General features: G+C 41.0%; 1 pseudogene; it reads left to right on the forward strand.

The window, feature by feature from the left end:
* The first annotated feature begins 12930 nt into the window (after positions 1-12930).
* On the forward strand, positions 12931-13048 carry LOC124799603 (annotated as a pseudogene).
* Positions 13049-13461: the final 413 nt, after the last annotated feature.

Genomic DNA, 13461 nt, shown 5'->3' on the forward strand with positions numbered 1-13461 from the left:
TTTTTTTTTCGGAATATGCCTTTACGTTGCACGTAGTTGGTGATTGCTTGCGCACTGGAGGGATTTTGTCAGATTTATGCATGCATACACTCAGAGCTGTATTCGTATCTTCGTTGTGGCCAGAAACGTGTTTATTGAGTACAGACATTGTGGAATAATTAAAATTTTGTGTATAATTTGTCAGCATTTAAATCATCAGTTGTCTAATATAATAAATTAAACGTTTTTGTTGGTTTCTTTCATTTTTCTTTACATTGTTTAAGGTTAGTTGCCAAAACCCTCCTGATCATTCAATTTCTATGTGTGAAAGTATGGCAGTAATTGTTGCAAGTAGTCCATGCACTGCCCACTGCATGGATCGCTTTATCGCTTTTGAAATATTTTAGCATGTTGCCGATAACAGTTGTTAAGAGACGTTAGAGAAAATTTTAAAACTCGCAGTCAGGTTCGCTGGGGTTACGTTACGCTAGAAAATTATGCAGTTTGACTGCTTCGCCCTGCTAGAGCATATGCAAAATGTTACGCAATAGCGTTTATCCAGTAATTCTTGCACAGAACTTTTCATTTTACCGCGCAGCTTATAGTCAAGTAAACACTTCTATTTCAGCAATTTCCTAATTTAATATTTATTTTGTCACAGTGTAGTTCACAGTAATGTGCTAAGTTGTTTTGCATATTTGTGCCATTTTCCTTAGTGCTACAGCGACAGTGAAAACTAGGGCACAGGCAGGAATGGATAAGACAGCAGCAGTACCTTCAAATGGAGTTTCGTAATATTTGAGACATGATGTAGAAAATTCTTCCCAGGATAATGAAGTCAGGAAACTTTGGAACAGTAGTGTGAGTAATCATAGTATAGGCTGTTATTTGTCGATCATGCGTGATGAACTGTAGGGAACTACACGCAATTCAAGCGATCAAAATATCGCAACAGAGTCTGATTTTGTTATGAGAGATTCAGGTTTTTTTCCTACTTCTGCAGAGCAAAATAATGTTGACTTCCCCTCTTTCAGTAATAATGTTATATCATCAATACGAGCTCAACTTGGTGAAATTAAAAAAATCTAGTGACAAGATAAATGACAAGATCAACGAATCTAGTAGCATACAGGAAGAGAATTTCAAATTTTTTCGTGACAAGATCAACGAATCTAGTAGCGAAGAGGAACAAAATTTCAAGTTACAGGAAGAGACTTCAAATTGTTTCGGGATGAGACTAATGACAGTGTAAATCGTAAATTCGAGGAAATGCCATAACGGTTTTAAATTCAGGTACGTGAGGAACTCAAGTTAGATATTAATAATCTTGCGCCCAGACGTGATCATGTACAGTTTGTTGATGTTGGAGAGATGGGACAATAGACGTCTCAACAGGAATTGCAAATAGAGGAATTAGCACAGAAGTTCGAGTCATTACGGTTACAGAGTAACACCGAAGTTTCAAAGAAGCAAAATCAGTTGATGACTGTTGCAAAACGAGTCGAAGAATTATCAGAGAGAGTGACGCTAATGTAGAATGATTCAGATAAAAGGTCAGACGATATTTATCCTGGTTCCGCTCACTGATAGCGAAGAATTTTAGTCTCTGCAACGTTTTAAGGAAGGAGAGATGACGATTAATCAACAAAATAAAAGTGACGTAAGAAAGATACAGGAACAGCTTGCCAGCATCGAAGAAAAGATCGGTTGCGATAACGAAACCAGTAGGTTCAATCATTTTTACGTTGGAAATCACAGTGAACGCACTGATTTTGGAATTGCTGATTACTTCCCTCGTGAACGTGATATGTTTGTCGGACACAATGAATGGAATGTGAGTTACGGTATGAGAGAAAACTCATCCGTTCAGAAAAATGATGGCTTTGATCACAAACATTTTTTCGCAGTTAAATTAAAACTGCATGTTACTTCAACAACATGGAAAAGCGAATTCGTCCCGTCTCAGCAAAATGCAGATTGTACCAAAAGGCGAAACCATCTACCGTTACGCACAGAACACTACTATTTCCGATCATTCCTGTGAAACTAGGAGAATTAGCTGCTGTTGACATTTTCGGTTCTGTTACGAGATCTAAACATGGCCATTCATTTATTTTTGTGATTGTCGAGCTTACCTCTAAATTTGACTCATTTACACTTTTACGGAAGCTACTGAAAAATCTGTTTCTACAGCATTCGTAAAGAATTTTCTGAAAGAAGTAGGGCATGTTGACAAACTAATTTCAGATAATGACCCACAATTTCGCTCTAACATATGGCTAAGAACTTTAGACCAATATTTATATCACATTTTATGCCATCTTGTTACCCCTCAGAACGCATCATGAAACAATTAGGTGAACTCTGGAGATTGTATTGCTATAGTCAACACAGGAATTGGGATTCACATCTATCTGATTTTAAAAATATCATTAACGAACTACCCAACGATTCTTCAACTTTACTTCCACTCCTCATACTATAGAATAAACGTAAACAATTACCACATAGTATAAAACACTTAGTAGCCTTCCCGACACAACGACGTTTAAGACACCATGAAATAATTAATTTAGCTTTGCAAAACATCAAGAAAGCCGCAGAGAAAAGGGTGAAGCTACAGAATCCACGAATGAACATCAAGGGTTTACAGGTAGGCCAGAACGTGTTGCTCAAATCGCGTCGTTTATCTCATAAAGGAAAGTTTTTAAGTAGCAGGTTTTCCTTTGTGCATAATGTTCTTTTCGCATACGGCGAATCGCAGATGCAAATATTATGGAACTTGAAGCCATAAGAACACATAAATTAAGAGGTCCTCATCATGTATCGAACATCAGAGTGAACAAAGAATAGTTCCCTAGGGGTTTACTGTACTTTGATAAACATATGCAGTGGCTAGCGTAGGTGCCTCAGCTGTTACAGTGCATTTTCTTACTTCAACTTTCAGCACTGTTTCATACTCTCCAAGAAATCTGTGTATCTATCTGTTAATGTATCTCTTACTGTCAGTCTACTTAATACGGAATTTTAAAGAATAGTGATGATCTATGATTTGCGCTGTGTGAAGAAAAGTACTTTGAATTTACAAAGTATAATCTTACAGGCTGATAAGACAGTGGAGACTTTTTTATTTCATCTATATTTGCACTATGACAATATGGAATGGTAAGCCACCTGCGAACAATCTGAATTCAGTTGGTGTTATTCTGAGTTTACTGGTGAAGTAACTGATTGAAATGCAGTACTTTTAAATTATTTCTTGAATTTGGAATTTTTCTTTTGAGATCTTGTCACAGCAGAATACACTTGGTTTTGGGGTTCTAAGATACCCATTTTTCCCCAGAAAGATAGTTTTCACATACAGTATTAAGAAGTTTCTTGTGTCTTGTGGTAACTTGTGATGAACATTTTGCTTTACCTTTACGAGTCAGAATAATGTGTTATTTTTGAGGAACGTGCGTGAGATGACTTTTTCTGTGGGTACATATTTTGTGAAGCACGTCGTGAATTGTAAAGGTATAACTACTGACCTTATTTTGAATTAGGGACTGTGTATGAGTGGTTCTAAATCGAGGAAGTTATTTCTGATAGGCATTAGTTTAACTAGGAACATTTCTGACTGATGCTTCTTCTGCTATTTATGAAATATTTTTGAAGAGTGATAATTTCAGAGTTGTATGCATACATGTGATGAATCTAGGGAATGCTGTGCGATACAGATATGGAATACGATGGGGAATTTTGCTTTATGATTGCTACGAAAGGCTTATGATGTTAATATGGGTTATTATGATGCAATTATTGTATATTTTTGGTGCAATTATGGTATATTACGTGAAGTGGCTTATGATTCGTAGGATATTACGCTGAAGGTCAATGAAATATGTTGTTCTGAGGAAGACAGACGAGGCACTGTATACTATTTAGTGAGGAAGCATTTTTTGCAACTGTTTATTGAACAATACAAGGTAAGGAAAGTTCACTCTTTCAACGAAGCAAACCACAGTTGCACTAGATTCATGGAGGTTCTGTTTGTGCACACTTTATTCGAATGTGGAATCACAGTGATGGTAACATAAGAGATTTATTTTGTCATGAAAGGATTTCTGAGAGGACAGTACTACTGAAGTTTTGTTGTTACTGAAGAGATGTATTATGAAGTTAAGAGTTATCGATTATGAAAAAAAAACCAATTACAGTTTGAGATACCAATCATACCTTCTATAAACATTGTAAACTCTAGAGAACACGAAACTTTTTCCTGTATAAAACACCAGTGCTTGCAGATGACACTTTTCTCTTCACCTATTTGGAGGTAAGCGTGCATGTGTGGATGTATCAGTCGAGTAATGAGCATGGATAGTTTTACAAAGATTTTTTCTCTACTGCTGAATTATGAGAGCAACGCGTAAAATGAATTTTCTAGCTTTGCGAAGTTGTGGAATGAAATTGTCTCAGCATAAAAAAAGTTATTTATTCTACTTATTACTTTTTACGCTCATTGTCTTTCTTTTTGTGTGTGACATGACTATAACTGAATTTTTCTTTATTGCAGAAGTAATATAAAGAACATAGAAAAAGGCGCTGCAGTCTGGAACCGCAAGACCGCTACGGTCGCAGGTTCGAATCCTGCCTCGGGCATGGATGTTTGTGATGTCCTTAGGTTAGTTAGGTTTAACTAGTTCTAAGTTCTAGGGGACTAATGACCTCAGCAGTTGAGTCCCATAGTGCTCAGAGCCATTTGAACCATTTGAAGAACATAGAACTCTATGAATTTGTAGGAAATAAACAATGTTTTTTCAGATCGGAGTATAACGTACGTAGCGAGCGAGTTACATTCTGAGAATACGAATGTTGCAGTGGTCTGTTACGGAGAACTAGACAGTCCAGAAGTACCAGTCGTGCTAAAAAAAATTTATCCATGACGTATATATCAATATGTTATGCATTTTGACAGTCTTTTCTTCTCAGCGTGTAGCTTTTTTACACCCTGATGCAAATTAATCACCTACATTTTTGTGAATGTTGTAAAGACTTGCGTAAAATAATTTACTTCAATACATTTGTGTCTTTCTATTTAAACAATTTATTTCAGTCTTTCCCTTACACAGTAAAGTAAAAGATGTATTTTACTGAACAGTAAGTTATTTTCTTTATTCACTTTCAGAGAAGCACGTTCTGTCTTTTTTAGATGTAAGTATTCGATTTATTTTTACTAGGTGGAAAGAGATGACATTGTAATTCTAGCAAACACGGCATGGGTGTTGGAAGATCAACTGAATGGTATTGATATTGTTTTGAAATGTATGTACAAGGTAAACATCGACAAAAGTAATACAGGGGTCTTCTTTTTTGAGTTAGCGTTTATCCCATCTATTGGCAGGCTGCAGTCAAGTTTTGTCGAGGCTATATTTTATTCTACTTCGCAGACGAATGCCCTTCTCGTCGTCGTAATCGTAAGCTACGAGATGATGGGAAGTCGTATGTGTGCGCCGCCTGTCAGAGAATCGTATAAACTTTGTTCTGTGTGTGATCGTATTTCAACAGTTCGTGTATCGTTTTTTCTGAGGCAGAAAGCTGGGCCAGCCAGCATATGCCGGCACGAGAGTGGGAAACCACCTAAAAACCATACTCTGGCTGTCCGATGCACCAGCCGTGGTCGTTAATCCGCCGCGCTAATTCCAACTGGATCCGGCTCATCTTCTTGTCTCGTAAGCCAGAGCGTTGCTCGTTACGCTGTACGAGTAATAAAGGGCAGACAAGGGTAATAAATGTAATCGAACGAATCAAGTAAAATCAGGAATTGAGATACTAAAACTACTAGATGGTACTTTTTATTTCGGTATCAAAATAAATGGCTACGGCTGAAGTTGATAGGATGTCAAATACAGACAGGGTTAGCAAGAAAAACATTTCTGAAAACATAAGATTTATAAGCATCTAATATAAGTTTAAATGTTAAGGGGTCTTTCCTGAAAACACAACGGTGTGCAAAACTTAAGGCCGGAAGTAAGTTTTGCGTGATGTGTCACTACCAAGGTACAGATCTCGCTGAAACTAGGACCGGACGCAGGCAGAACCGCTACAGTATAGTACAGTACAGTGCAGTACAGAAGATAACTGAAAGAGATACGCAGTGAGACGAACAGAAATGAAACTTTTATTCAAGGACAGTAATTACACTTAAGTCATCGCGATTTATGTTGGACCCCTCAACATTACATATTTTTCATTACTGTATGTGATCACCAAGGGCGGCAGTGTGTACTCAGCGACGTTCTCCCATGCTGGTCCACGCCTGGTAAACAGTTTTTCTCGCAGGGCGTTCCATCCCTCCACTAGCACGAGTGACAACTGCTGGTGGGTGGTTGGTACTCGTGGAAATGCTGCAACAATCTCTCCAACACCTGCCCTGTGGGATTCGGGTCAGGAGAAAGGATAGGCCAGTCCATTCGCTCGACATCGTTCCAAGAGGCCCCCCCTCCACCCCCCTTCCCCCCCCCCCACCCCCCCTCCAGCACTGTCCGATGCCGTCGAATGGGCCGAATAAACACTTGAAAAGACGCACCTGAGGATAGAGTGAAATATCACAACGTTGACCGCTGAATGTACTGTGTTCAGATTTGGAAGTCAGTAGGCCCATGCAACATTACGCTTCCTCAAGCTGTAACGCCTGGACCACTAAAACGATCATGTTAGTCAATGTTCTTGGAGCGTTAAACGTTCCCACCTCACGCCGTATGACGTTACGTCCGGCGTTCTTAAACACGATCGTTTTGGTGGCCCAGGTACAGGTTTAGCCAGTGAAACGGGCAGATAAGAGATGGCCTTGACAGCTGGAATGAGAGTGGTGGGGGTAGTGGTGGCCGGCTCCGTTCTACCTGCATGTCCCGCCACTTAGTTGCGATGGATCGTTGGACGGGTGGACATCGTGGCTACGGGGTTAAAGCGTATTATGCTAATGGTGAATGTTTGGTGAAAACGCGACGTGCTTATCGACGCCATTTCAACATACCGTGCAACAGGCCGGCTCCCTCGAATAACTCAATTCGTTCGTGGATAAAAAAAACCTTGAACAAACTGGATCAACGTCTAGAAAACGAGGTGGGAGTGCAAAAACCGTTCGAACCCCTCAAAAAATCGCTGATGTTCAACAGGCAATGCTCAGAAGTCCACGCCGGTCTGCCAAACAACATGCTCCACGTCTTGGAATAAGTAATGCTTCGGTGAGAAGGGTTCTTCGTCAAGATTTACATTTTCACCCATACAAAATACAGATTGTGCAATCTCTCAAACCAAGTGACTATCAGAAACGGTTACAGTTTTGTGAGGAAATGGCCAGAAGACTTGAAGAAAATGACGACCAAGTAAACCATTTGTGGATGAACGATGAGGTGCATTTTCACCTGTCTAGTTGATACTGGTCAGAGGAAAACCCTGGCGCACTTCACGAAATGCCTCTTCATGCTCAAAAAGTGACTGTTTGGTGCGCAATGTCGGCAAGAGGGATCATAGGCCCATTTTTCTTCGAGGATATCAATGGAAGTGCTGTGACTGTTAACTCTGTGCGTTACGTTGCAGTGATCCAGAACTTTCTTACGCCAGAACTCGCCCGTATCCCAGTCAATGAACACACAATGTCCCAACAAGATGGGGCAACAAGCCACACTGCAAGAGTTGCCACGAATGCTGTGAATGCTTTGTTTTCAGGCGGCGTCATTTCCCGAAACGGGGATATCCCTTGGCCCCCTCGTTCTCCAGATTTGACAACCTGCGACTTTTTTCTGTGGGGGTTCCTTAAAAACAAGAGTTTTTCAGAACGATCCACCCAGAACTATCCCAGCCATAAAACAGCGAATTCGGGACGAAATTGAATGAATACCAGTCAATATGCTGCAAAATGTCATGGGAAAGTTCCAGGCCCGGCTACAGAAGTGCATAGATTCAAGTGGAGGTCATTTGGCAGATGCTATATTCAAAAAATAATTTTTTCACTTATTGTACAGTAAATGGCTACCTTTGCACTTTATATTTGTAACCATTAAACTAAAAAAAAAATTTTCTTACAGAATTAGTTACTTATTTAAATCTTCACAGTTCACTGGCTAACCCAGTATTTCCTGTTGACAAGGCATAATGTTGCTTGGACTTACTGACCTTCAAATCTTTGAACCGGTATCGTCACTGTAACACTTTGTTCCTCGATGTGCGTCTTTTCACGTTTACTTTCGGCCCTGACTATATTATTATGGATGACAAATGGGACGGCATCGAGTAGCGCTTGTGGGGGAGCTCTTGGAAAGAGGAGGTATTCGGCGAGTGGGCTGGTCTGCCCCTTCCCCTGACCCAAATCCCATCGAGCACGTCTGGAATACGTTGGAGGGAGCTATCGCAGTACGTCCACGTCTACCAACCAACATAAAGCAGTTGTGAATGGCGGAGGTTGAGGAATGGAACGCCCTAGCACAAAAACTGTTTACCAAGCTTGTGGCCATCATGGGAGCACGTCATGGAGCACTCACTGCTCACACACCCTATTAGGACACTTAACCTGCCTTTCGTAAAGATAAGGGAACCATCATAAATCGCAAGCATTTCGATGTAATTACGATCTTTCAATTAAACTCTCCTTTCTGTTGGTCTCGTTGCATATCTCTTTCTGTTGCCATTTGTACTATGTTGTAGCAGTTCTTTTTGTGTATGATCAAAGTTTCTACGAGCTACGTTACCTGCCGGTGACAAATCTTGCGAAAGTTCTAACATTCTGTGTGGTGTCTGTTTGTTCTAAGTCGTGTCTCCCTACCACTTTCGCGCAACGACGCTCTGAGCGTGTTTTTTAGGGAATTTGAACCTGGGACCTGTTGCTGGTAAGGAGACGCCAGATGACACATGACATGTAGAGTTCAGAAGAGTTCAGTGAGAAGCCGGCCGCGGTGGTCTCGCGGTTCTAGGCGCTCAGTCCGGAACCGCGCGACTGCTACGGTCGCAGGTTCGAATCCTGCCTCGGGCATGGATGTGTGTGATGTCCTTAGGTTAGTTAGGTTTAAGTAGTTCTAAGTTCTTGGGGACTGATGACCACAGATGTTAAGTCCCATAGTGCTCAGAGCCATTTGAACCATTTTTTAGTTCAGTGAGACTAGCGATGATATAATCAAATACTTAATGATTTCAGCGTAAGCTCCACTGCACTCCCTGTAAAAGAATCTTAATAGTTACTAAATTTAGTGGAAGGGGTTCAAGGCTTTCCTGCTTTTAGTTAGCTGATAAAATAACGTCGAAAAAGCACTTAAGTTTACCATTGGAATTTTTGTTCTACTCACAAATCATTGTTTATAAATTGTACTATTGAGAAAAGGAAATATTTTAATACTGGATGACCAAAACCAACTGCGTTCAACAAAAATGTGAACGAATATTCCGTGAATGGGTTTTCAAGTTCTATAATGGAAAATGGCTCTGAGCACTATGGGACTCAACTTCTGAGGTCATTAGTCCCCCTAGAACTAAGAACTAGTTAAACCTAACTAACCTAAGGACATCACAAACATCCATGCCCGAGGCAGGATTCGAACCTGCCACCGTAGCGGTCTTGCGGTTCCAGACTGCAGCGCCTTTAACCGCACGGCCATTTCGGCCGGCTTCAATAATGGATCGAAGGATGACCTATGGCGTATCACATCTATAATCTAGGTTGAAATTCAGTTTCATAAAACAGAAAATTATCAAAAATGGTCTACAGTGACCCTCAATTATCTTTAATGACTTATTTAACTTGTAAATTACATTGGTTGACTCAATAATTATATAACAGAAAAATCATCGCATTTCCGATTTTAACTTCAACTAGCAAATGTGAATACCACGAAGTTTGATGATCGACACTAGTATTACGTAAAAAGGGGATGTAACAGATGAGACTTCTGCAGTTCTGAGTGAAGCCTTATGTTCACTTATGCGGCATTGCGTGCGTTCATTACCTTGACGGTGGTTAGGCAGCGTCAGGGTCGGCTGGCGGCGCACACCTTGCTGTCTCCGTGGCAACTCTCTCAAACTTATCTTTAAAACTGCCTACCGAAGTTGGTTCAAGAAAAATGTATCTGGCTGTGTTTTCAACTGACAAATCAGCGTCTGAATGTTAACCTTAAGCTTCACCTACAAAAATTCTGTCCATCCAATGAGAAACGTTATACTTTTCGTGGTGCGACAATGTTATTAATGTTAGCTACGTAACAGAGACACGTATAGTCTCACACTAAAACTTTCAGGTGGTGTGGCCCTTTTAGTGCTATCGTAAGATCTATACTGTTCTTCTGGAGGGCTCTATCTTTTAACTTGGGCTGGGGGATGGACCTCTTGGCGGTCGGCTGGTGAAGCGGGTGTCCAATTGTCCCGCTCTTATCATAGGGCCTTCTAGCGTACACAGGTCTGCTCTTGGCTTCTGTTCTCGTTTCTCCCCTCGGAACTGCGTCTGTTTCACGGTGTGAAGGTATGACATGGATTTAGAAGTTCTTGTGTTAGTCTGTGTTATTCCATTTGCTGATTCATTGATCATATTACTTTGGTTAATTTAATGTCAGGATTTATTCGGAGCTATGGACATACTGCCGGATTTGCTATCATGTCAGGGTTTTCATGGAAGGTGTTGGATTTGCCTGACACCTTACAAAGTTACTTCCATGCTTTAGTTTTGGACACCAAGGCATTTGTCTGCAGTGCAGATTAGAAGAGAAGTGAAATGTGGAAAGTAAACAGTACAACCATTAAGAAAATACAACCGTTTGAAATCTGGTGGTAACAGAATAATGCTGAAGATTATTTGATAAATCGGATGACTAATGAACAGATCGGAACTTGAATAAAAGAAAGAACGTGTTAGCTAGAGTGCTTCAGTCCAGAACCGCGCGACTGCTACGGTCGCAGGTTCGAATCCTGCCTCGGGCATGGATGTGTGTCATGTCCTTAGGTTAGTTAGGTTTAAGTAGTTCTAAGTTCTATGGGACTGATAACCTCAGATGTTAAGTCCCATAGTGGTTAGAGCCATTTAGTTAGACTCATCCTGAGGCATCGAGAGATAATCGGTTGTGAAAGGAAGTCTGTGTAGGAGAGAAGGGAGGAGACCAAGAGCGAGGCGAAGCTTGACTGCAGCGAAGCAAGACGAAGTGGATGTAGGTTAGATTAGATTAGTTTTTCGTTCCATAGATCAGTGCTGAGGAGATCCTCGTGGATGTAGAAAATGTCAATTCTCCCTCTTTTTTTTTAAGCTGAAATAACAATACTAATAGTATGAATATATACAATACATCATTTTTTCTATTACGAAATTCGTCAATGGAGTAGAAGGAGTTGGCCACTAGTAAATCTTTCAGGCTCCTTTTAAACTGATCTTTATTTGTAACTAAATTTTTTATGTTTGCTGGCAAATCATTGAAGATGAGTGTTCCTGAGTAGTGGACCCCTTTTTGAACTAAAGTAAGTGCTTGTGAGTCCTTGTGCAGATCATTTTTGTTCCTGGTGTTGTATTATGAATTTAGCTGTTTGTTGGAAAAAGAGATATATTATTTAGGACAAATTTCGTTAAGGAGTAAATATACTGAGAGGCAGTAGTTAGTATACCCAGTTTTTGAAGAGGTTTCTACAGGACGTCCGTTAATTTGCTCCACAAATAATACGTATTACACGCTTTTGGACTCTGAAAACTTTTGTTTGACTTGAAGAGTTACCCCAAAATATTATACCATATGACATTATGGAATGAAAGTAGGCAATGTATGCAAGTTTTTTCATTTTTATGTCGCCTATGTCTGCTAACACTCGAATTGCAAATACAGATTTGTTAAGGCGTTTCTGCAGTTCTGTGGTGTGCTCCTCGCAACTGAATTTATTATCAAGTTGTAATCCCAGGAATTTAAGACAGTCGACCTCTTCTATCTGCTCTTCTTCATACTTAATGCATATGCTGGGTGGAAACCTCTTACAGGTTCTGAATTGCATATAGTGAGTCTTTTCGAAGTTTAATGTCAGTGAGTTGGCTTTAAACCATTTATTAATACCCATAAAAATATCATTAGCAGATCTTTCTAGAACTACACTCGACATACTATTTATTGCTTCTGGCAGTGTAACTGATGAGAGATCATTAATGTACACAAGAAAAAGCAATGGCCCTAAGATGGATCCTTGTGGGACACCACACGTAATTTCTTCCCATTCTGATGATGACTGATGACTTAATTCACTAGTCCCTTGCACTGACACCCTTTGTTTCCTGTTAGTGAGGTATGACTCGAACCATTTTGTAGCGCTGCCCGTGACACCACAGAATTCTAATTTATTTAAAAGGATGTTGCGGTTCACACAATCGAATGCCTTTGACAAATCACAGAAAATACCTGCTGCTTGTAACAGTGGATACAAAGCGACGAAGATATCTGCACGCGGTTGACCAGCGAGAATATCTGCATCGAACCCGTGTTAGGGCTAGTGTCTGACGACAGTCGGCGATTGGGGAAGGAAGGCGATGTGGTGAGCACAAAAAGCGCGCGACGCGGGCGATGTGTATCTGGCGCGTGTGCGCTGTCAGGATGGCAGGTAGCAAGTAGGAGGCGGCCGCCAGCCGTCACAGCCGGCCGCGCACTCTCCACCTTATAACTTCGACACCTGGCGTCGCGTCACGCGCCGTTGGCCCCCGCTGCTCTCCACGTCCCTCCTTCCAGGGATAAACGCCGCCGGCGCTCTTCAAGTACGCTTCTGCCGATCCTTTCCAGCGCGCTCAGCCGGCTACTAATTAGTATCTCCAACCCTAGAGTCGTAATCGGTGCGCTCGGATGCACAGAAAGCGCGCTGGCTACTACACAGGTTTCGTTCACTACAAATCAATCACACTGATGTTTAACAACGTTTCGCACGTAATGAAATTTATTCAAAATATTGAACACTTAAAACAAAGTGAATGGCAACGGCCTTGCCGCAGTGGCTACACCGGTTCCCGTGAGATCACTGAAGTTAAGCGCTGTCGGGCATGGTCGGCACTTGGATGGGTGACCATCCCGGCCACCATGCGCTGTTGCCATTTTTCGAGGTGCACTCAGCCTCGTGATACCAATTGAGGCTACTCGACCGAATAGTAGCGGCTTCGGTCAAGAATACCATCATAACGACAGGAAGAGCGGTGTGCTGACCTCACGCCCCTCCTAACTGCATCCTCAACTGAGGATGACATGGCGGTCGGATGGTCCCGGTAGGCCACTCGTGGCCTGAAGACGGAGTGATTAAAACATAGTGAATGGAACATAAAATTACCACTCAACATAAAAGGAATATCTTAGAAATTGGAATATATTTAAAACGTGCAATAAATGCCTGGATCATTTAGTCACAGCACTAATAAAGGCTACGCTGAAGGGTATTACAACGAGCAGCAATACTTTTGCATCTAGATCTACATTTAAAATAACTTATGTGCTTGGTAGTGTATTCAAAGCT

Source organism: Schistocerca piceifrons, chromosome 5 (genome assembly GCF_021461385.2).
Source record: "Schistocerca piceifrons isolate TAMUIC-IGC-003096 chromosome 5, iqSchPice1.1, whole genome shotgun sequence".
Taxonomy (NCBI): domain Eukaryota; kingdom Metazoa; phylum Arthropoda; class Insecta; order Orthoptera; family Acrididae; genus Schistocerca; species Schistocerca piceifrons.